Source organism: Dipodomys merriami, unplaced genomic scaffold (assembly GCF_024711535.1).
Source record: "Dipodomys merriami isolate MVZ:Mamm:240054 unplaced genomic scaffold, mDipMer1.0.p SCAF_35, whole genome shotgun sequence".
NCBI classification, from domain to species: Eukaryota; Metazoa; Chordata; class Mammalia; order Rodentia; family Heteromyidae; genus Dipodomys; species Dipodomys merriami.
The window spans coordinates 7,704,479-7,728,102 of record NW_027205048.1 but is presented as its reverse complement, the minus strand read 5'-3'; the positions used below and the strand labels follow the sequence as shown (position 1 = coordinate 7,728,102).

At 35.4% G+C, this 23,624-nt stretch overlaps 1 protein-coding gene and 1 pseudogene across 2 annotated transcripts in view; both read right to left on the bottom strand.

Annotated features, from left to right (window-relative positions):
• The window catches only part of Atrnl1 (attractin like 1), a 482,593-nt gene that overhangs the window by 112,771 nt on the left and 346,198 nt on the right, over positions 1–23,624 (bottom strand). The window lies entirely within an intron of this gene.
• Positions 10,165–11,265, bottom strand: LOC138803818 (mediator of RNA polymerase II transcription subunit 6 pseudogene; annotated as a pseudogene).

Sequence of the window (23,624 nt, the reverse complement as noted above, 5' to 3'; positions counted from 1 at the left end):
GAAGGGATAAGGACAATTTTAAAATATGGGTAATACAATCTTAGTGCACAGTGTATAGAAAGTTTATTTGTAATTCACATTTCATGAATAACCATATCCAGATGCTTTCTTCTTCCCTTTAGAAAATGAGGCACAGAGAAGAGGAACAAAGCTAGTCTCTGACAGACTGGGAGGATCTGACTGCTGCATATACTCTTTACCATGATTTTGTGGTCCTCTCAGACAAGGATCTGGTGAAGGAACTGAAGGAATGGGTTGGAGAGAAAACACTGGAATCAGAGCCTTTTGCTCTAATGGACTGTAGTAACTGGAAGTTCAGGTCTACCTGTTGTCCCTAGAGAGTAACAACAAAGTATTATATCAGGTGTTCACTCATGGAAATCCAAAGTCTTGGCATGTACTGCAGAAAACACTTAGTGATTTCCCTCAAAGACATCTCAGTCTCCTTTCTGGACCCTGTTGAAAGAACTGCATGAAACACTGCAATTCTGAGAGACGTAGGCAATAGGACTTTCTCCAGTAACTCCTATAGGAAGCTGAAACAACAAAGCTGGAGTAAATCAATATACTTTTTAAAATTGACACATAGTAATTGTACATATTAGGTTCAATATAATAGTTCAATACATGTGAACAATGTATAATGATAAAAATACGGCAAGTAGCACTTTCATGTCCTCATCATTTCTTGTGTTGGGGGCCTGCTGACTTCTCTCTTGGACTGTTGCAAACTATAGTCCCCTTGCTCTGCTGTAGAACCATAAAATTTATTCTTCACATGTAAGTGTATTTGAATACCTGCTATCCAGGAAATATACATAATGGAACAACATTCAGTCCTAGAACAGAATTAAGCTGTGTTTTTATTGCTCACACTTGTTATCCTAGCTATTCAGGAGACTAAGATCTGAGGATCATGGTTTGAAGCCAGCCCAGGCAGATAAATCTGAGACTTATCCACTATAAACCTGCAAAAAGAGGTAAGGTATGACATAAGAGGCAGAGTACCATCCTTGAAAGAAGAAGCCAAGTAAGAGCACGAAGCCCCGAGTTCAAGCCTCATTACTGTCATGTATGTTTGTATACCCACCTACCTCTCCTTCACAGAACTAATACAGCCTTTGTGGTAACGTTGATAAAACTGGAGGACGTTATCCTAAGTGATAAGTCAAACACAGTGACAAATATCACATGTTTCTCACTCATATGTGGAGGCTACAAAAGACAATCCCAATTTATTCTATTGTAACAAAAACTCTAATTATACTAAAGTGAATTTGATGGGAATGCTTGAGTGTGGTAATGAAAAATGATAAGAAAAAGGAATATCATGTAATAATTAATCAAATTTCTGTCAGTTATTTTCAGAGTAAGGCTCAAAGAAAGAGTCTCATTGGGTTCAAGTGGGATTTACAGAAGTGATGAAAGGATAGCTGCTTTGCATTGAAGAGGACTTCCACATGTGCCTGAGTACTCTGATTCCACCTCCGTCAGAAAGAATGACACTGCCCCATTTATTAGGAAATGGAAAGACTTGGAAAATATCATATTAAGTGAAGTAAGACAGACCCAAAGAAACACAGGTCCCATGCTTTCCCTTATTTGCATTAACTAGTATATGTCTAGGATAATCTTACTAAACAAGCAGAAAAGGTCAAAAGCTATGTACATATGACCATGTAAGATGATGCTAAGTGAAATGAATACTAAGATAGGGACACAGGGGTTTTTTTTGTTGCTATTGTTTTTAATGTACTTATAATGCACTATGGGATTTTTTTGTTTCTTTTGTATGTTCTTCCTCCATGGTATAACCCCTGTTTTCACTGTATTTGATTCAGGTGCCCTGCATCTTGTATATACATTTTTTTTTTTAATTTGGGGAGGGGAAGGGAAATAACAAAATGCTGAAACAATGAGATGTACAAGACACTATGTTGAAAATGAACTTTACAACTTTGCAGGGCTTGGGGGGGGAGTGGGAGGTATGGAGGGAAGGGATGGTAGAGGAAAAACAAAGGAGGGGATAACAATGCTTGATAGGAAATGTACTCATTACCTTACTTATATAACTAACTCCTCTGTACAGTATTTTTACAAATATATATATATATACATATATACATATAACTGGAGATATAGAACTGGTCAGAATAGTACTCTGACCTCATGGAACTTGGTAGTGAAAATACGCTCAGTGGCTAGTGATGCAATTATCCAAGACAGTAAGGTGGAAATAGAATAGGTCAGTAGGACAGGTATTAAAGCTATCAGTAGAATTTTGAAAGGTGCAGCTTGAGGTGTCAAAATAACTTTAAGGTGGAGCTTTATAACAAGGTTCTGGCTGATGAGGGCTTGCAAACATCAAGAACTAGCATCACAGGTACACAGATGGTGGTAGAAATCTGAGAAAATGAGACCACAGCCAGAGGGCAGGGAGAGCCAGAAGAAGGCCTAGAGAGGGAATGTGAGAAATGATAATGTGGAATTTCAGGAAACAGCATTGAGCAAAAACTGTGGTAGAGAGGTTTGAGTAAAGTGTAGTCATAAAGTGGGTAAAGTGAAGTCATAAAATTAAAGTGAAGAGAGTTGTGCTTATAATTGCCTGCTTTCTTTGAATCTTCCACTGGTCACTAAGTTTTGCAAGGGCAATGACTGTGACTATATTGTTTACTTTTTCTTCCCAGTGATTCATGACATATGGCACTTAGTAAATATTTTTGAATGAAAAATCCACAGTATGAAAAGGGCTGGAAAGCATCTACTGGACTCGCCAATTAGGAGATTCCTGGTAATGTGTGAGGAAAGAATAGTTTAAGTGGCTCAAAGGGAAGAAAGAGAATAAATGCCACTGGCTTTAAAAAGATTAGAAATGTGATGAACCATTAGGGAGGGTATAATGAGCATAATTTCTAGAAAACAATTGTTTGTGATGATCGTTCATTAAACTAGAACATATTTACTTGTTAACTGCTAGACTAATGGAAAATAGAACATAGAATAAAATTGTTATGATATACTTTTAAAAGTTAAAGTAGGGCAGTTCAATTTTAATATAATGCAAAGGTATTTTTCAATATGAAGAATAGAGTAAGGTAAACAAGGCTTCAACAGTTGGTTGACCTGAAAGCAGTTTAGGAACTAACAGGCAAGACTAGCTTTCATTGTGGCTTCTCATGCCAAGCAGAAATCTCTTCTGTAAAGCTTCAGAAGCTCTGTCTTATTTATTCACAGAAACTAAAACTAGTAAATAAAGAACTGGCCAATGGTCAAAAGAATTGAAGATCAAATAAATCCTGGATTTTAGCTTGGACTTAAGAAAATTTGTATCTAAACAAGCACTTAGAAGCCCTGAAATGCAATAAAACAAAAGGCAATTTGCACACTAATGGAGCAGCTAAAAGGGGAGGGAGTGCAGAAGGGCACTGTGTAATGCAGGGCAAGTTTTCTTCTAGAATTTGGTTATAAAATAGTCTCTCTGATGATCAAACACTCACTAATAATAACTAGAATTTTCTGTTGGAACCATGATGACGTGCAAGTATGCATGTCTATACTTTAAAGCAGATAATAATGCAATATAAAATCAATGCCATGAGTTAAAAATTTTGTGTTTGAAGCTGGACACCATTGGCTCACGCCTGTAATCCTAGCTACCAGGAGGCTGAGATCTGAGGATCATGGTTCAAAGCCAGCCTGGGCAGGAAAGTCTGTGAGACTCTTATCTCCAATAAACCACTAGAAAACCAGAAATGGCACTGTAGCTTAAGTGGCAGAGCTCTCGCCTTGAGCTGAAGAACACAGGGATAGCGCCGAAGCACAGAGTTCAAGCCCCACAACCAAAAAAAAAAAAAAAAAATTGTGTTTGGAGGCAATTGACAGCAAGACTAAATAAAGCACTTTTCTGAACTATTTTCTTTGCTTTCTCTCCTCACTCCCTGCTCCTTCAAATATGCATATATTTGGTCTTACCAAGTATATGTGTATACAGAATCTTACAAATTCTAATGTATCTAGCACACAGCAATTATGTTTACTAAGTAGTTGTTGAATAAGTGATGAATGACAAAATACATTTGATTCTTAAGGCAATGAAATGTTTGACACAAGTTCCCATTTCTTACCATTACTACTATGAAACAAAAACCAAAGGAACTTAGTGATACAAGGTGGAATCTTTTATGTGACCAGAGACAAAAAGAAATGGAGCCACTTGGAAGGCAGAATTGTATATGAAGTGATTAACATTAGTGCTTGCTGAATTGTAGTGACAACATAACTGTTTCTTAACTTCATTGTCAGAATGGAGAGAGGCTTATTTTTACTTAAAATGACCTTGCTTAGTTCCAAGACACTAATGCACTGAATTTGCTTCTGGACAGTGCTCCCAGACATCAGGAGTCCCAACTGCATGCTTATGTAGAATAGAACTTAAGACTCATAGAATCAGCTTTTTCCTGATTCTTCTCTTACCCAGCAATTTGAGATTGAAACATGATTTTTTACAGAAATACAAAACTTCCAGTATTATTCATGGTTTCACCAACTTCTCATGTGCCAGGCTTTCTGAAATAAATGCAGATATAGAATCTTCTTGGTACACATCTATTTATGGACATACATAATTTTTTTTGTTAATACTGGGGTTTGAACTTAGGAAGTAACACTCTTGTTGGGCTTTTTGCTCATAGCTAGTGCTTTAGTACTAGAGCCAATGCTCCAGTTTTGGCTTTTTGCTGATTGATTGTAGGTAAGAGTTTTGAGATTTGTATTCCTAGGTTAGCTTCCAACTTGATGCTCAGATCTCAGTCTCTTCAGTAGCCACCAGCACCTGGCTTCATATTTTTTGTTTTATAGCATTCTTCCTGGTAAAGGCCAAAGAAAAAAGAATAAAGAAAAAAAATCTGCTTTGAAGTCAAACTCCACTTGAGGATTTGTCCACTAAAATGAACTAAAAATAGAAGATGATTTTTCAGCTAGGTTAGTAAGGATGTTGGGCTATCTATCAAACGTCTTACAATTTGAGTACTAAAGAAAATAGAGTAAAAACACATAAATTTAGCATATCTATACATATAAGTATGTATATCTATAAGTTTAAATACAAATATGTATAAATATGTATTTGTATACAAACAGACATGCCCACAAATTCATATATCATTTAACAATGGGAATACATTCTGCATCATCAGACAATTTTGTTCTGTACACATTACAGCGTGTACTTAGACTAAATGCTCTGCTGTCACTAGCAATTTTATGTTATGGGACTATCATAGTATATGCACTCCATTGTTGACAAAAATGTTGACAAAAATTTATTATGCAGTGTATGACTGTATTCAGGTTCAGCATGACTTATCTGAAATACTTTGGACAAGTGTTTGGGATATGGAACTGTTTTTCAGATTTTGGAATATCTGCATGTAAGTACTGGGATATTTTGTGGATAGTTTAATTATGAAATTCATTTATGTTTCATATATACCTAATACATGAAGCCTGGAGGTATCTTATTTTGACTATAATCCATAATGTGAGATTTAGGTATGGAATTTTCCACTTCTGGAGTCATGTCAAAATTTCAGACACTGGAATGTTTTGGATTGAAGTTCTCTCTTGGGCTGACGGGATGACTCAAGTGATAACACATACCTTGAAATGTTTGAGGCCCTGATTTAAAACCCTGGTACAAAAGAAAAAAAATTATGTGCTGGGCACTAATGCTTTACACCTGTAATCCTATCTCCTCAGGAGGCTGAGATCTATGGATGGCACTATGAAGCCAGTCCAAGCAGGAAAGTTCATAACACTCCAATTAATCACCAAAACTCCAGAAGTTCAAGTGCGGCTCCAGTGGTAAAGAACTAGCCCTGAGAAGAAAAAGTTAAGGGACAGTGCCCAGGTCTTGAATTTAAGCCCCAGTACTGGCGCACTGTGCGCGCACACACACGAAAATGATGCTCTCTCTATAGATACACTCACATAAATATACGCAGGAATGACTGTCTAGATCTGTGGTAGTATAGGTGATAACAACTTAATTTTTAGACACAACTAAGACATGAAGAAAGTAGTTCTGTTGCTTTCAAATCACAAAACTCTTTTTCTATAATGCAATGTTCTTACAGTTTAGGATAAGGTTCTTGGCCCCTACTATTTTCTTATGAGCTATTATTTTCACATAAAACTTAGAGTAAATTAAGTCTTGAAATGAGTACCAGAACTGTCTATATTTCATTTATCATCAATGAGAGATGGATTTTTTTTTCTTTTTGGTGTCTATTTGCTTTTTAATGGCTACTATCAACTTACACCACAATTGTGAAGACAGGTTATCTTAGGAATTTGCTTCTCAAATTTTCTTATGAACTGACTGTATATGTGAATTATAATGACAGTTTGTACCATGCCTTGGAAAATTGTTTTTTTTCTCATGATTATAAAATTGAGGTAACAATTTTTGAAGTAGATGTTATGATCATCTTTTCAATAGATGAAAAAAATTGAGGACCATAGAAGACTAATAAAGTTGGCTCCAGTAACTAGTACTTAAAAGAGTGGGAACTCAAACTCATATCCCATTACCAATTCCTGTGGACAGTAAGATAGAGGGAATGAAAGTGTTTGGTCAGTGGTCATGCCAGTGCCATCTCTCTACTTGTTTGTCCTTTTGCCTGACTTTCGCAGTTACCACTCCATCTCAACGTCCTTTGTTCTATCATGACTTCAAGGGCATGCTAAAAAACACTAAATACAGCAATGGAAAAAATTCTGCATAGACCATTGAGCAAATTGATCTTATTAATACTTGAATCTCAATGTGACTGGTAGCTTTCTATCACATATATCTATGTGTCTGGAATGCTTCAAGGACTTTGAAAATTTATTTTGAAAATGTAAACTTTACTTAAAGATAAATCCTATAGTTAAATTTTAATAGCATTTACTTAGATAGAGTAAAATAAGGATATAAAATCTTTGTTAAAGGAATAAAAGCAATATTTTGATCTTCAGATTATAAGCTTTGAGAAATCTCTTTGGAAATAATTCTAGTTAAAGATGGCATTTGGGGTGAGGCAAATTATTATCAGTGATCATATTAATATCATGGTATTTTCTACAGTATGGCTATTATGACTCAAGTAGGACTTAAAAAGTATTAACTAATAGACAGTTTTTACTTTCATATTTGCTCCTTTATTTGAAGTTTAGAAATATTTAGAAGACTGAACATAAGCTCATTCAGTTACTTCACCTTACAACTATATGATGTTAGAGAGTACTATGGGTTCTAACCTAACTCATTCATTTTTAAACAAGATATATTTTATTTTCTTCCCATAAAAGGAAATATAACGGTTAACTTCCTAGCACAAAAATAAAGGAAATGTGATAAACTGCATCCTTAAAAAAAAATCTCACCAGGATTCCATTTTTAAAGTGTACTTCGTTGTCAAACAGCATGTTTTTGTAGGTATAAGATGCTCTATGAATGTCTGAATAAAGTTAACTAAAGGAAAAAGAAAAACATACACTTTAAAATGTCTGCTATAATTATATTTTTATAAGAAACAAATCATATTTTCATCAGTACCTATTACTAAATTTGACTTGTAGAGTTTACAAAACTATATACTGTTTTTAGATATTGATTTGTTTATTATTTAGTAATAATTTCTAAATGTTGCTAATTTGATATTTTAATGGTGCTATGGAAGATGTATAAACAAATTTTAATAAGGTTATCTAAATGTTCTGTGGTAGATGAATGTAGAAAGAATGTTTCGGGAAGAAGCCCAAGAGTACAAGCAGCAGCTATCCCATTACAAAAGCATAAAATCAGTTTTGGGTACTTTGCCAGTTGTACAATTCAGTACTATCAGATACTAACACCATAACAAAATGTTTATTAACTCAGCTTTAGTTTTCTGGACCACATGTGTTTTGAGTTTGATAAATACAGAAATTATTTGAAGGGAAACCTTCCTATCGGTTTTAGTGTCAACAATTAGTGAAACAATTGCACAACACTGCACTTGAACAGACTATATGTAAAAAGTTAAGTTTAATTCAGATGATTCCAGGTAGGATAAGCAAAAGAATTCTGCTGAAACACCTCTGAATAAAATTTCCAGCAATGTGGTAGAGGGGCCATTGTCTTGGCAAACTGGCTAGAAGCCTTGCTCATTAAAGAGAAAGACCTGCTGATTGGTTTTCTAGAACACTCTTTTATATGGGCTCAAGTTAAATAATTAGTATTGATATGGCAAACTCAAAGTGACTAAGACTGTAAGAAAGGACCCAATGAAAGCCCCTCATCAAACAAATACTAATGTAAAAATTATTAATAATTATTTACAGATAATTATACTAATAGCAAATGGTCTCAGTGAGGGATGATAGCTCACCATAATCTTAGAGATCAGGGAGGTGACAATCAGGAAGCCTGAAGTTTGTTCAAAGTCAGCCTAGGCAAAAAGTTTTCAAGACTCCACCTTAACCAGTAATTAAAAAAATAAACTTGGGTACAGTGATGAATGCCTTACCCATCTAAGAAAAAAGAGAAAATAGGAGGATCATCATCTATCTCAGCAAGATATACCTGTAAGACCCTATTCAAAACAAAACTAAAACAAAAAGTCTAAGAACAATGGCACACAACCTGATAGAATTTAAGGGGAAACAGACAAGACCACAGTTACAGATTTTAATACTTCATTCTTAATAAGAATCAATTAAAATATAGAATTGTAGTTATTGATACAGATATAGACATACAGAAAAAATAGAAACAGAAAAAATACAAAAAATTTAAAAGAATGGAAATCATATAAGAATACTTTCTGACTACAACAGAATATGCCACAGGGGCTGGGAAGGTGGCTCTGTGGTAGAGCGCTTGCCTTGCATGCTCGAGGCCCTGCGTTCGATTCCTCAGCACCACATAAGCAAAAAGAAAAAAAAAGCCGGAAGTGGTGCTGTTGCTCAAGTGGTAGAGAGCTAGCTTTGAGCTGAAGAGCTGAGGGACAGCGCCCAGGCCCAGAGTTCAGGCCCCACGACCGGACCCCCCCCAAAAAAAAAAAAAAGAAATATGCCACAAATAAACAATAGAAAGATATCTAAAAATTGGGCTGGGAATGTGGCTTAATGGTAGCGTGCTTGCCAGCACTGATTCCTCAGTACCATTAAGCAGAAAAAGCCAGAAGTGGCGCTGTGGTTCGTAGTAGAGTGATAGCCTTGAGCAAAAAGAAGCTCAGGGACAGTGCCCAGGCCCTGAGTTCAAGCCCTAGGACTGGCAAAAAGAAAAAAAATATACCTAAAAATCAACAAATATTTGGAAATTGAACAGTATACTTCTTAATGACCCCCTAAATCAAAAAGAGACTAATAAGAAAATGACTTGGGTTCAATGAAAGAGAAAACACCTCAAATTAAAACTTATGCAATATAACTAAAAGATGTTCAGAGGGAAACTTATAGCATTAATGCTTATATTGAGCAAGAAGAAAAGTATTAAACATGACAAAGTTTCTTTCTTATTACAAGGACAAATACATAGTAAACTGAATGCAAATAAGAAAGGGAACAAAAAAGACACAAATATCAATAGCATAAAAAGTAAAAAGAGGGGCTGGGAAGGTGGCTTAGTGGTGGAGCACTTGCTTTGCATGCATAAGGCCCTGGGTTCGATTCCTCAGCACCACATAAGCAAAAAGAAAAAGCCAGAAGTGACGCTGTGGCTCAAGTGGTAGAGCGCTAGCCTTGAGCTGAAGAGCTGAGGGACAGTGCCCAGGCCCAGTGTTCAGGCCCCAAGCCTGGACCCAAAAAAATAAAATAAAATAAAGAGAAAAAAATCCATAAATCTAAAATAAATTTCTTATAAAATATAAGTAAAAGTGATAAACTTATGGCCATATTGACTGAGAAAGAGTGAAGACACATCAGGAATGAAAAATAAGATATATACTACTACAAATCCTACATAATAATTTTAATGAATAAAGCTGCAATATGCATATCAATGAACATTTAAATAATTTAGTCATTAAAATTTGAGCCATTTGAGACACAGCTCCACTTCTGACTTTTTGGTGATTAAAGTGGATATAAGAATCTAACAAACTGTTCTGCCCAGGCTAGCTTTGAATTTTTTTTTATATGCAAATAACTTTATTTTGTCTTTCAAGATACATGCCAGCACACCTGGGAACAGGTGTGGTACCAATCCAGAAGGGAAAGGTTACAAAACATACGTAAGAAATATTCATAAAGATACATCATGATAGAAGGCTGGGACGCAATTCTGTTGTAAAACTCTTGCCTAGCATTTCACCAGGCCCTTGGTTCAATATCCAGTACCAGCACCTCCCCCAAAAAGCATGATGGGTATAATATCCCTTCTTAAAGAACAAGTGCATTCCACACAGAGCATTTTAAAGCTCAAGATCCTACCAGAGAACTGAGGTATAACTGACACAAAAAGTCTTGCAAGCTTCTCTTTTATCCTATATTCACTGAAGTCTCATCCGTTTCTCAGGGGGGCCTTTAGTGCTCACAGTCTGTTGGACATTCTTTGTGGACTCCTTCTCCTCAGATGTTAGTTTCTGGAATGGGTTCTGCTTCTTTCTTGGTCTGTTCCACTGGGACAGGCTTTTCTCCAAACTTTTGCTGCACAAATTTGGGTGGAAATTTTTGTCTGAGATCTACAAGTAAGGCATCCACACGCTGTCTCTGAAAAATAGAGCTTGGTTCTTCTTTCCTTTTGGCTTTAGGCTTAACTTCATCTTGCTCTTCATGGTCTTTGAAATGCCACCAATATCCTTTGGAAGGATGATATCGACAGTAGGACATAGCTTCATCAAAAGCTGACTGAATGCCATGAACTGCAGTAAGCACTCTGGAGTTTATAACTGATCCCAAGTCTGGTGCCTGATAGATAACACCAGCAATGATGTAGTAGTCAGCTAGCGGGATAACTTGAGTAGGAGACTGGCGCTGCTGCTTTCGAATGATGAAAAGAATGGGCTCTTGAGCATGCAAAAGGATATACTCAATTCCAACCATTTGATTCAAGTGTTCTAATGTTAGCCTCTGCATTTTGACCACTTCATTATTACACGTCTTGTCATAAAAAGGATTACTTCTTTCTGAAAAGTAATCCAGTACACTACCACTGTTCAAAATGGGGATCCAAGAGCTGTCAACCCAAGAGATTCCCAGCAGATAATCTCGGATATCGACCGCCGCCATCCTTCCACAAGTGCCTGTAGCGTCTTCTTCCGGCGCAGAGTAAACGCGTAACGACGAAGACGGCAGAGCGGCGAGGTACAGATCGTCCTAGCTTTGAATTTTTGAGATCCACAGATCTCAGCCTCAGGATTACAGGCATAAGCCACCACTAGCTCAAATATTTTTTAATAAATTTTTTAGCACTATAATTTCAACATTATTGCCTTATAGCATTATTAAAATGACCATGAATGAAGGTCAATATATCATATATAAACTAACAAGTTCTTTGCTAGCAAATGAAAATCAAGGAATTTTTAGTTCAAACTATCCCATAAGGAAGAAAACAATAAAAAGAAAAAGAAGAAGAAGAAAACAAGGCTGATATAGCATTTCTGGGCAAATATTAGCCTTTGGAGAGATAGTACCACATTTGTACAGTAGAAGAGACACAAAATTGAGATGTCAATCTCATCATATCATTACAGATGTGATTCATTATCATCTAAATCATGATCTCAAGCAGTTTTGTTTTGCTTTGTTTTTCTAAGAAATTGAAATGCTAATTCCAAAATTTACATGGACATAAAAGCAATCTGGAATAAACAAAATTAATGTGAACTAAAAGTACAACATACCACACTAGACTAAGATTTCCTACCAAGTTATGTCAATTATGATATATTGGGTATGGTATTATGTTTAATTTAAGTATAAGTGGAAGAGAATGAGGCCAACAAATAGAACCACATGTGTTTTTCAACTAATGTGTAATAAAGTGGTTGAGGTAATCTGGGGCCAAGAAAAGTGCTGAAACAAGTAAGTTTTCTTAAGAAAAAAGAAGTTCAGCCTTTACCTCACATCAGTATGTAAAGCAAGCATACCAAAAAAACCCACTCTAACATAATAAAGACCTAAATTTAATAATAATTTAATAAATTTAATAATAATGTCTAGAAGTAAATCTGAGAAAATCTTTATGGACCTTGAGTTAGGAACACTTTAAAAAAAAATGTCTTAAAGCCAGAAAAGGAAAAAAAAAATCACTCAGCACTGAAGATCATCAAGATGAACAGACATTATTGTCTATATTAATTGTATCAATTGGCAATAAACAAATGAAAAGATGTCCAACACCAGTAGTCAAATCATCATAAGACACTCAAAAAAGTGTCTAAAACTAATGTCTGTTTATTTCAAGCGGTAACAGGATGTGGGACAACTGAAACTTTCATATATTTCTGATGGGGATACATATTTATTGCACAATATAGCAATATCATTTCTAAACATTACCAATGCGAAACAGAGACATGTCTCCACTCTTGTACATATAAAGGTATTAACAGATTTGTTTATAATAGCTCCAAACTGAAAACAAGGCAGAAGTCCTTAAGATGGGGAATCAGATATGATGGAATTTCCATGCTGATAGACTACTTACAGAAAAATCTGCTTGGAATCAAACCTTTCATTTCCAGTTATGGATTAAATAAGTGTTGATTAATGAAAAAAGATCAACTGGAATGTGTAATCAATATCATTCCTTAGAAAAAATTTGCTACATTTTCCCAGTGCCTTTCTCAGTATATTCCATTTAAACCAGTGTTAGGGAAAAATACTCAAATTTTGAAGGAAATCTTTTTTTGGTAATTTTAATTTTTATTTGCTACCCTTACTCTTTCTTAAATTAATAGTTAGGTAATTTATATAGCAAACATAAGTCACGTAAGATAGAATGATAAATGGCACTAATCTCCCAACTTGCTTTCCTTTCTCCAGAAAAAACTCTCAAAACTGTAAATGTAAGGGAAACTTTTAATTCAGTTGGGATATTTAAAAAATGTCTTTGATTAAGGCAATGCTGGTAACAGGCATGCTCAGATGAGCAAATAAGCACATAATAATCAAGAATGAGATGCTCGTTCAGGTATGCCATGGACCTGGTGGCATTTACATGCAGTTTCAAGTGAAGCCAGAACAGAATTTGTTAATGCTACAACTATATAAACAATAGAGTCCAAGCAAGATAGGCCTTAATTCCATGTTTTATTACATCCTTATTTAAACTGCAATTCATATTTGCTGTAGTATGAGCATAATGCATAACTATGAAAAGGCAAACACTTTGAGAAACCTGCTCTTCTTATGGACCAGTCTGGGTTACAGATCTTTGTATATCCCAGTGAATTGCTAACATTCTGAGTATTTCCTCAAGCAGTTCTAGAATATCATCAAGAAGAGTGTTCATAATATTAACTTAAAAGTATGTGAGCCCAATTACATGTAGTCATTGCAGAATGGGTAAAAAGCAAGCCAAAGCATGTTGAAAATCAGTACGACAAAAGTAGACATTATCTTTAAATTTCCTGACTGAACATTTAGCTTCAGTGATTGTAGAAAAAGCTAAATTAAGAGTTGCTTTCTCGTAAATTTTGATGATCTTTAAATTTTAATGCATAGAACTTTCTATATTTCCTATATTATACATATTTTGTTTAATCCCCACATCACTCAATGAGATAGGTATGATTTCAATATACGTTCTAAACAGAAAATGGTGCCAAAAATTAAGTAAACTGGCCAAAGTCCCATTGCTAGTAATGAGACACATAAAATTCAAATTCCCACTGTGTCTCAAATCTATTTCATTTTATTTTGGTGCTGGGTTTAAGGTTTGAACTCAGGACCTGAGTGAAGTCACTGAGCTTCTTTTGTTCAAGGCTTGAGTTCTTTCACTTGAGCCACAGCTGCATTTTTGGCATTTTGGCAGTTAATTGGAGAAAAGACTTTCATTGACTTTCCTGCCCAGTTTGGCTTTGAACCAGTCTTCAGATCTCAGCCTCCTGAGTAGCTAAGATTACAAGTGTGAGTCACTGGCACCAGGCTCAAATCTTGGTTCTTAACAATTAAACTACACTGCTTAGAAAAAAAAATTAATTTAAAGTTTTGATTTAAATAATGTCTTTTGTGTATTATTTTAAATCTGACCACAAATAGGCTGTTGTTCTTTCTGTCTTGGCATCAAGAATTGAGAAATTTACAGAGTATTTTTTTGTCGATCGTGGGAAATTTACAGAGATTTTTTTTTTTTAAGAAAAGCTGCATAGCTTAATTTATTCTGATGAATTTTAGTGACTTGCAACTCTAGCATGTATTTATTCTTGCTGGCCACCCCTCTTTCATTTTATTAATTTCCTACAGGAAATTGCCAGTTAATAGGAAAAGCAGCACTGGAACTGCCTCACATCCTATAGTTATTAATTAAAGCAGAGTCTGGTTCAGTAACTTGGGATACTAAAAATATAGAGTTAAACAAAGCTGACTGGTTCTCGAAATGAAATTTCAACTTCAATAATCTGTCTAAAAATTTATGCATTAAAATCCACATCATCCCTTAAATAAATTCTCCACAAAATGTTTAGTGAATAAAGAACTCAATACCTGACCATTCCTCACTAAAACTTCAGAAGTGAAAGGAATCCAAAAGCCACCAAAATAATTACTGAAGTTTATCTGTTTCTTTTAAAAGCAGTTAGTCACATCATTCTACTATATTCCCATCTACAGATTATTGCCCACAATCAATAAAGCAAGAAACTGTATAAGCTATCTTATTAATTTTATATAATGGTTAGTAAACTTTAAAATACTGTCCTATAAAACTTTTAAATGTTTCTGATGGCTTTAGAGCACACCAAATAATTTATCGTTTTATGTGGCATAAAGTGTTAGGTAAGTGGATATCATGCTGGGAAAATGCACATAATTTCTCAATGTAGAAATCCATTCTTTTGTAGAGTTTTCTTACATGATATAAGGTTATTATTAGGATGATTTTAGAATGTAGTTCCATAAAAGTTTCTGACAACCATGCCAGAAATGACTTTAAGCCACACAGACTGCCTGTGTTTCGTTCCCTCTCTCCAGGATTCTGTCAATTGAAGGTGCATTTTGGTCTGTCATATTACAAACTCCCTTGATACTCTCTCACTAAACTAAGCACAACAGAGTGTGAGGGTAGAATGGGATGAAGCATATGGTAAGGGCTTAATCTAATATAGCTCAAACACTAGTGAAAGTTTGAATGTATCTAGCTATTGTTATTTAAGCATTTGTGAGAACCTGCCTTGAAGATTTACAAATGGTGAACACAGAACAGACATGGAGAAGTGAGCAACTCTAAGACTATAATGGCAGTGTTTAAAACATTTATTATTGTTGTTGTTACTGTATTGTTATTATTTTGGGGGTCCTGGCATCTTAACTCAAGGTCTTGCACTTACTGGAAAGGCACTCTATCCATTTGAGCAATACCTTTAATGACTTTTTTGCTTTTAGTTGTGTTTCAGGTAAAGCCTTGCATTTGTGCCTGTGGATGGCCTCAGAATGAATCCTTCTACCTATATATCCTGTGTAGCTGGGATCATAGATGCTGCTACCTTGCATGGCTTATTGAGTGAGATGGAGGAAGGTCTTCCTAATTTTTGCTGGGTTGGTCTCCAACTACTATGTTAGCATTCTCTGCCTCTGGAATAGCTGCGATCTCAGGCCTGAACCATCATACACTGCCTAGGCATCATCTTAACACCAAAATAATTCATTTTTACTGGTGAACAAATTAGTGAATAAAAGAAAACCTCAGAGTGTGCTCTTTGGAAGTTGGCAAATCTTCCTAATGTACAGGCAACAGGACAGACTAATAAGGTTGTATGTAAGGCCACTCTGGATTGTTTGGCCAAACAGAAAAAGAACATCCTTTTCTTTTTATACATTTTTTAGTGTGTATCACTTATAAAAATAATGGATATCAGCTGGGTGCTGTTGGCTCATGCCTGCAGTCCTCAGAAGCTGAGATCTGAGGATTGCAATCCAAAGCCAGTCTAGGCAGGAAAGTCTGTGAGACTTTGTCTCCTATTAACCACCAGAAAACCAGAAGTGGTGCTGTGGCTCAAAGTGGTAGAACATTAGCCTTGAGCAAAAAAGTTCAGAGACACACAGAGTTCAAACTTCAGGACTGGCACGCACATGTACACACACACACACACACACACACACACACACACACACATACACACACACACACAGAGTCACACACAATTAATGAGTGTCATTAGGATATTTTTCACATATGTATTAATGACATATCCATATTATAAACACCAGGAACACATAAAGACAATTTGAAAATTAGTCTCTAGACTTACATTACATATTTTATAAACCTATATACCTACAGTTAAACTAAGTTTCTTAAAAACAAATGGAGATATACTTCAAAGAAGTTGTAAAAATAAATTCTCTGTATACTAATAAATGTTCTCAACTTAATTTGCTTATCATTTTCATATATTTCCCATTTAAGGAAGGTGTGGATGGTGGGAACATACTCCTCTATGTAACATCCCAACCTAATCAAAAGTCTGGCCTTTATATTAAAGTTCTTTTGTATTTGTTCTTTGTGGTATACAGTGTTTCACTCCATTTGGGTTATAACAGCTTACTTGCTGGGATGGATAGTAACAGATATTTGTTTCTCGCAGCTAAGGAGGCCAAGTCAAACATCAAAACATGGGAATGAAGATCTTATGTGAGGTGAGGATATTTTCCCTGTTTTCAGAGAACTTTCTGCTCATGATCTCTTTACATGGTAATTATACATCTTTTCTAATAAGGCTAGTAATCTTTTATGTGAGAGCTTCATCTCCAGACCTAAAGCACCTCTCAGAGTCTTCAACTTGGGATCTCAACATACACTTGTTAGAGGATTAAAACATTCAAGCCACCGTAGAATAATTTCAGATATAGTGTGTTCAAGTATTTGTGTTCCCGGAAAGTGTTAGTCAAGTGGGCAGTCAAGATAAGTAACTTTAAAGAAAACACATTAAAGGAGCTAAGAGCTATAGTTAGGGAGTGGTAGGTAATTGTGGATTTAAGTATCAGATACCTTTTACTTACTGAATGTCTTTGACCAACTACTTAACTTCTCCAACTTTAGTTGTGAACCTCTGTAATGATAACAATGGTTCCCATAAGAATTATGACCATTAAATGACCTGCTTACCACATAGTACCTGATACATAGTAAAAACTAATTAAATGCCAGCTGCTGCATGAGCCCAATGCATTCATTTAAAACACACAAAAGAGAGAGTCCTACTTTACAGCCTTACCCATTATTTTTATATTTACTGGCAAGGCCTTGAGGCTTGATACTAAGAAAATCTTCATAACTAGAAAAACACAAGACATAAAACCAGAGAAAGTGAATCTGTCCAAAGAATACAAAGCCAATCATACTTTTCAGGTGGAAGATCTTTTTTGGCCAATGTTTTTTAAAAAAGAAAAAGTATAGTTGCCTCTACTGACATTTTCATTAGAATTCTATTTTTTTTAGAATTCTATTTATAGTAAAGAATATGCTTTCAGTTATATAAAATGCCTATTGTTTATGAAAATATTAAAATGAAACCACTAAGAAAAAGTCATTCCAGAGTGGAGTTTCTCCAGTATTTCTAGTGGAAACTATATGTAAAGATAGACTAAGAATACACTATGATTCTAAATGTTTTCACTAACAGTTTACCTAGTGATGTTTTGTTCTCAGGGTCAGAAAATAGTGTTAAATGTGGTCTATGTAAAATGTAGTCATTGAATATTTTAATAATGAGTTAATTGACCACTTTTTAAATGATGTCTGTTAGGTTTCTTGTCATTGCAATATATTATATACTTCAGCAAAAAATGATGCGTCATTTAAAAATATTAACATATAAATGTTATTGTATGAGAATTAGGACCAAAGTAATCTTGCCAAATTAATTTAAGTAAGTATACTAGATAAATAAATCAGCACCCTTTTACTTCTAAAAGCACTTCAAGCAATTTCAAGTCATTAAAATTACTTTTAGCCTTTTACTATGTCTTAATGGTTGCATGACAGCATCTCTACTGTGGCTTTTATGATGTCCTGTTGGCAGCAGCGTTTTGGAAAACTACAAAGAAAATGAAAATCAGGAGTAATTTTTGGACAAGATTTCTAAAACTGTTAACTCCAAAATGACATAAAGGTTGTAAGCTCTTATAAATTCTAATTTTATACATTCCTTTTGCTAAACATTCAATAGGAGATGAATCCTTTCTAAAAGAGCATATAAAACTCATATCAAATTGTGAAGGGGTCCCTGGGTAGTGCTCCAGGAAAGTTTTACCCATTTATCTGATTTGCTGATTTATGAACTAGCCTTATAGTCTTGTGACTTAATTTCTCTTAAGTCTACAAATGTCTCATATAGATGAATGTCATTATGTTTCATTTCTATTTAGATTAAAAGTTAGGTCCCACAAGGCAAGAGACAGTCACTTATTTTCATTTTATGCTTTTATTATGAAATATTGCTGTTTTTCAAATGTACTTCTGGAGACGAAGAATTGTTCACCAACACATTTTAAAGTGAATTTCAAGTGTCTGAATGCCAGACTGAAAAATAATATGAGCTCAAGATATAACTTCAAATGAATTGTATTTATTATCATTTTGTAATTTTCCCCACTAAGTTTTCTTTGACAGAAATGATTAATTCTTTCCCTTTCCATTTCTAGGCTATTACTATTGTATATTTTCAATGGTTGGCATAGTTTCATTTTTTTGTTTTTTGTTTTTTAAACAAACCTGAAAAACTTACACATACTGGAAAGTTTTTATTACCGAGCCAGCATCAGACCTTTAATTTCACAAGCTTGATAGGAAATGGCTTCCACTGCTTTCATGTGGAATGGTAATTTTTGTTAGCTTTTCTGAAAGACAAGCCAAAATAAGCTTGCTGTTTCCTCTCACATGATAGGTAACTTCTTGGACAGACTTAGTAGTCTCTAGAAAGTAGGAGGGCAACAGTGGAGTACTTAACTGAATTTGGGGAAGGAATATATTTCTAGTTTGAGACAGGTCTTTCAACAGGGGAGGGTTGGTTGGTATTGGTGAAGGTAGTACATAGTGACAAAATTAGTGGGCATACAAAGATGTGAGGGTTTTTAAAATGAATCATTGAGAGTTAACAGTCAGTTATAGATTCTATCTGCTGAAGGTAGATTTGTTTAATATTCCTTTAACTGGATTTGCAAAAAGTTCCTGAAAGGAACAAGAAAGTTATTTTCAGTCTTTATCTTTCTGGGCAATAATGTCTTGGAACAGTAAAATCATGTTGATGAAGACAGTTAAAACATGTTAATGAAGACAGCTAAAAAGTAAAGTCATGTTCTTATAGACACAAAGCTGTGTGGGTGTAGATCATTCTGGTTCTTAACCAATATAGTCCAAGAACAATATCCCTCATCCACAAATTAAATAGGAAAGTGAACAATGATTAACTACATAATTTTCATTTCAAATATAATAATGCTCCAATATCTTTACTGCAAATAAAGGGCAGAGTGGTTTATTAAATACAATTAGAATCAGAACAATTCACTGAAATTTCAGAACCTTCTCCACAAAAGTTTTTTTTATATAAATCTTTCCTCTTTCTCACTTTATTTGTTTCTTCTCTGTTAAGTGACTCTACTTGCTTTAAGATTTTTCAAGTAATCATCAAGACTGTAGTTTCTAGAGAGTTCATGTTTCCCAAAGGTAAAAAGAGGTAATTATTTACAGTTTGGCAAGACAAAGTGGTAACAAGCTTACCATTATCAGAGGTCTGATTAATGAAAAATTCAGAGCATCAAGAAAGAGGGAGGGGTTATGTTATATTTTAAAGAGATAAGTACCAGTGTAGAAATACAGATAGGAAAGTTTTGGGCTGAGTTGTGGACAATGACCAGGAGGACAAAAAAATTATCACAAGGTAGCATGAAAACCTACCTGATCAAGTAAAAAACCTTTCAGTTGCTTTTTTACAAAGAGGAAAATTATATTTGCCTACTTGAAGTGTTATAGCATGTATTGGATCACTTAAATAATAGACATTCTGAGATCAGGGTAGCAATATGGCTGAGTCATAGTGTGGACCCTTTTTCTCTTTGCAAATGGCTGTCTTCTGGTATATTCTCACAAGAGAGGAGAAGCAAGAAACTCCACCTTCTTGAAATAGTCAGAACCTACTTACTTCTCAAAGGTCCCACATGTTACTACCTGAACATGGGGTGGTTATTAATATATGAATTTTGAGAAGGCACAAGTCTACAATGGAAGTACTGTGAGTCTCTGGTGTGGGAACAGGGAGGGAACAGAGAGAAAGGAACAAGCTAGAAGCATCTTTCCTGGGTAGAATTAGACCTTAAGGCAACAAATATGTTTCACTTTCCCCCTTTATTCTCTTACTGTTTCTTTCCTCCACTTTTTAAAAAACTTTCTCTAGATTCAACTTGAAGTAGAATAGAATTATTAAAAGAAAATGACTATTAGTGTCAGACAGGACTGAGTTCAATCCTTTGGTCTGCCACTTTGCTGTACACTCTTGGGCAAGAACTTTTCTTCTCTTAGCATAAGATTATTTTCCAACAGAACAAAAACTGTTAGTACTCATCACCTTACAGGTTGCCATGACCATTGCAGATATAAACTGGTTAGCCTGTTACATAGTAGAATCTTAGGAAATGGTACAATAAAACTCTACCACAATGTCATAAAGAATCAGCTATATAAAATGCAGAGTTGTGTTACTATAAGGCTAAATATCTTAAGCTTGTGCAGGTAGTTATTAGGTAATGCAGTAAGGCCTTTTGATTCAAATTACACCTTTCCAGGATAAGGTTTGGTGCCACCTAGTGATAGTTACTCTACCACTACATTAATTTTTTTTTCAGAACATTAACTTGCTTTATTTTATTTTTTTATGTGATGCTGAACAGAGGGATTACAGTTACATGAGTAAGGCAATGAGAACATTACTTGTCAATCATTGTTACTCCTTCCCTTGTTGTTGTCCCACTATCCCTTCCCTCCCCCCACTTCCCCCACTTCTTCCCCCAACCCCATCCCCCCCCACACACCCAAAGCTGTAAAGTTCATTTCCAATATACTTTCCTGTGGGTATCCTTGTTGCAATGGGTCATCCTGTATCCTTGTTTCAGCATTTTGTTATTCCCTTTCTCCTCCCCAGATTAGACAAATGTATATACAAGATGCAGGGTATCAAAATCAAGTACAATGACAACAGGGGACATGCCATAGGGGAAAGAACATACAAAGGAAACAACAACAAAATAAAATCACATGGTACATTTAAAAAATAACAATAAAGACAGAACTCTTGTGTCCATGTCTTGGGGTTCATTTCACTTAACATCATCTTTTTTTTGGGGGGGGGTCCAGTCATGGGGCCTGAACTCTGGGCCTGGGTGCTGTCCCTCAGCTCTTGAGCTCAAGGCTAGCGCTCTCCCACTTGAGCCACAGCACCACTTCTGGCTTTTTTTCTTTTTGCTTATGTGGTGCTGAGGAAACCAGGGCCTCATGCATGCAAGGCAAGCGCTCTACCACTGAGCCACCTTCCCAGCCCTTAACATCATCTTATATGGTCAAATATACATGGCTTCTGAGCTTTTCAGCTCATCTGATAAGATTATCCTATATGTATCCGAATTATTGCAAATAAGGGAAACTGTGGGACCTGAATTTCTTTGGACTGGGTTACCTCACTTAATATGATTTTTTCCAAGTCTTTCCATTTCCTAACAGATGGGGCGGTGTTATTATTTCTGCTGGAAGCATAGAATTCCATTACACACACACACACACACACACACACACACACACACACATTTTTTGATCCATTTATCTACTGAGGAGCATCTGGGCTGGTTCAATATTTTAGCTATGGTGAATAATGCTGTGATAAGCATAGTTGTGCTGGTAGCTTCAGTATGGCCTTGTTTGTGATCATTTGGGTAAATACTCAGAAGTGGGATTGTTGGGTATAGGGAGCTCTATGTGGAGTCTTTTGAGGGACCTCCATACTGCTTTCCAGAGTGGTTGGACAAGTTTACACTCCCACCTACAGTGCATTAGGGTTCCCTTTTGGCCATATCCCCTAAAGCATCTGTCATAAAAAATTGATAGGGACAATTCTGAGCTTATTAAGCTTGTGTGAAACACTAGTGTTTCCAATGATGTTCTGGAGAGATGATGAGTATTTTGTTGGCCAGATCTTAGAGAAAATAGGCTGGGCAAATACTGGGGAACTATGTCTCTCAGTCCTGAGATAGGATTACCTCACTTTTCCCTGTCTAGTCTCCATGTTACCCTCTCCTTCCCAAGCAACTTCAAAGAAAAGGATGAAGAAGAGTGAAGGAGCAAGTTGCCAACTACTTCACATTTGGATTCGGGTTGTTCTCATTTTTATTATTGTCAGATGAATTATTTCAAGAATTACCACTATTATAATTATTCATTATATACATATGCATGCATATATAATATATAAATGTATATATACCCACATATATAATATATATAGACACACACACACTCACACACACACACACACACACACACACACACACACATTTTTTTTTTGGTGCTGGTCCTGGGGCTTGAACTCAGGGCCTGGGTGTACTCCCAGAGCTTTTTGGTTCAAGGTCAGTGCTCTTGAGCTAGAGCTTCACTTATGATAATTAATTGTATTATATTAATATTAACTTTAGCAAGTAAGTATTATGTACCTAATTAATTATAAAGGAGAAGTATGATGATTTTAGAGATGAATGAATTAGGATCTTGGTCATAAAGCAAGTTTATTATCCAATGGAGCAGAAAGATCATTAGATAAAACTAAACCTATGAAAGTATTTCTTTCTAAATGCAAGGATCAAAAACTTTTTCATGAACTCCAAGATATGGAATCAAGAGGTTTTGTTTTGTTTTTAGTGTACTGTTTGGAGTTATTCCTTTTTCTTTCATTTTCCCCACTTCGGTTTATTCCCTGTTGTCATTGTTTTTTATTTTGGTACTCTTTGTCTTGTATAAAAGTTTATCTGATTTGGGGAAGGGAAATTGCAGAAATGGTGGGCAAAGGACAAACCAATGAAACAGGGATACTCAGAAGGCACTTGTTGGAAATGAACTTTATAACTTTGGGAGGAGGGGAGACAGGGGGTGGGAAAGCAGGAGAAAATGAGTGAGGGGGGAACACTGTTTGAAAAAAATGTACTCATTACCTTACAATAAAAAATAAAAATAAACTTTTCAATGAGCTAATTCTGAGTTGTAAATTTTCAATAATGTGAGACAGAATGAAGATACCATAGGATGACTAAAGGCAAAGAGATACAGTTAGGAAGGTGGTAGTCTGTAATAGGACAAAGGTGGGCTGGCTAGAAAACAGGACATTATGGAGATTCTGTGTGGTCCTACATATCTATAGGTGACATGTGGTTATCTGAATGAGGACCTAAGA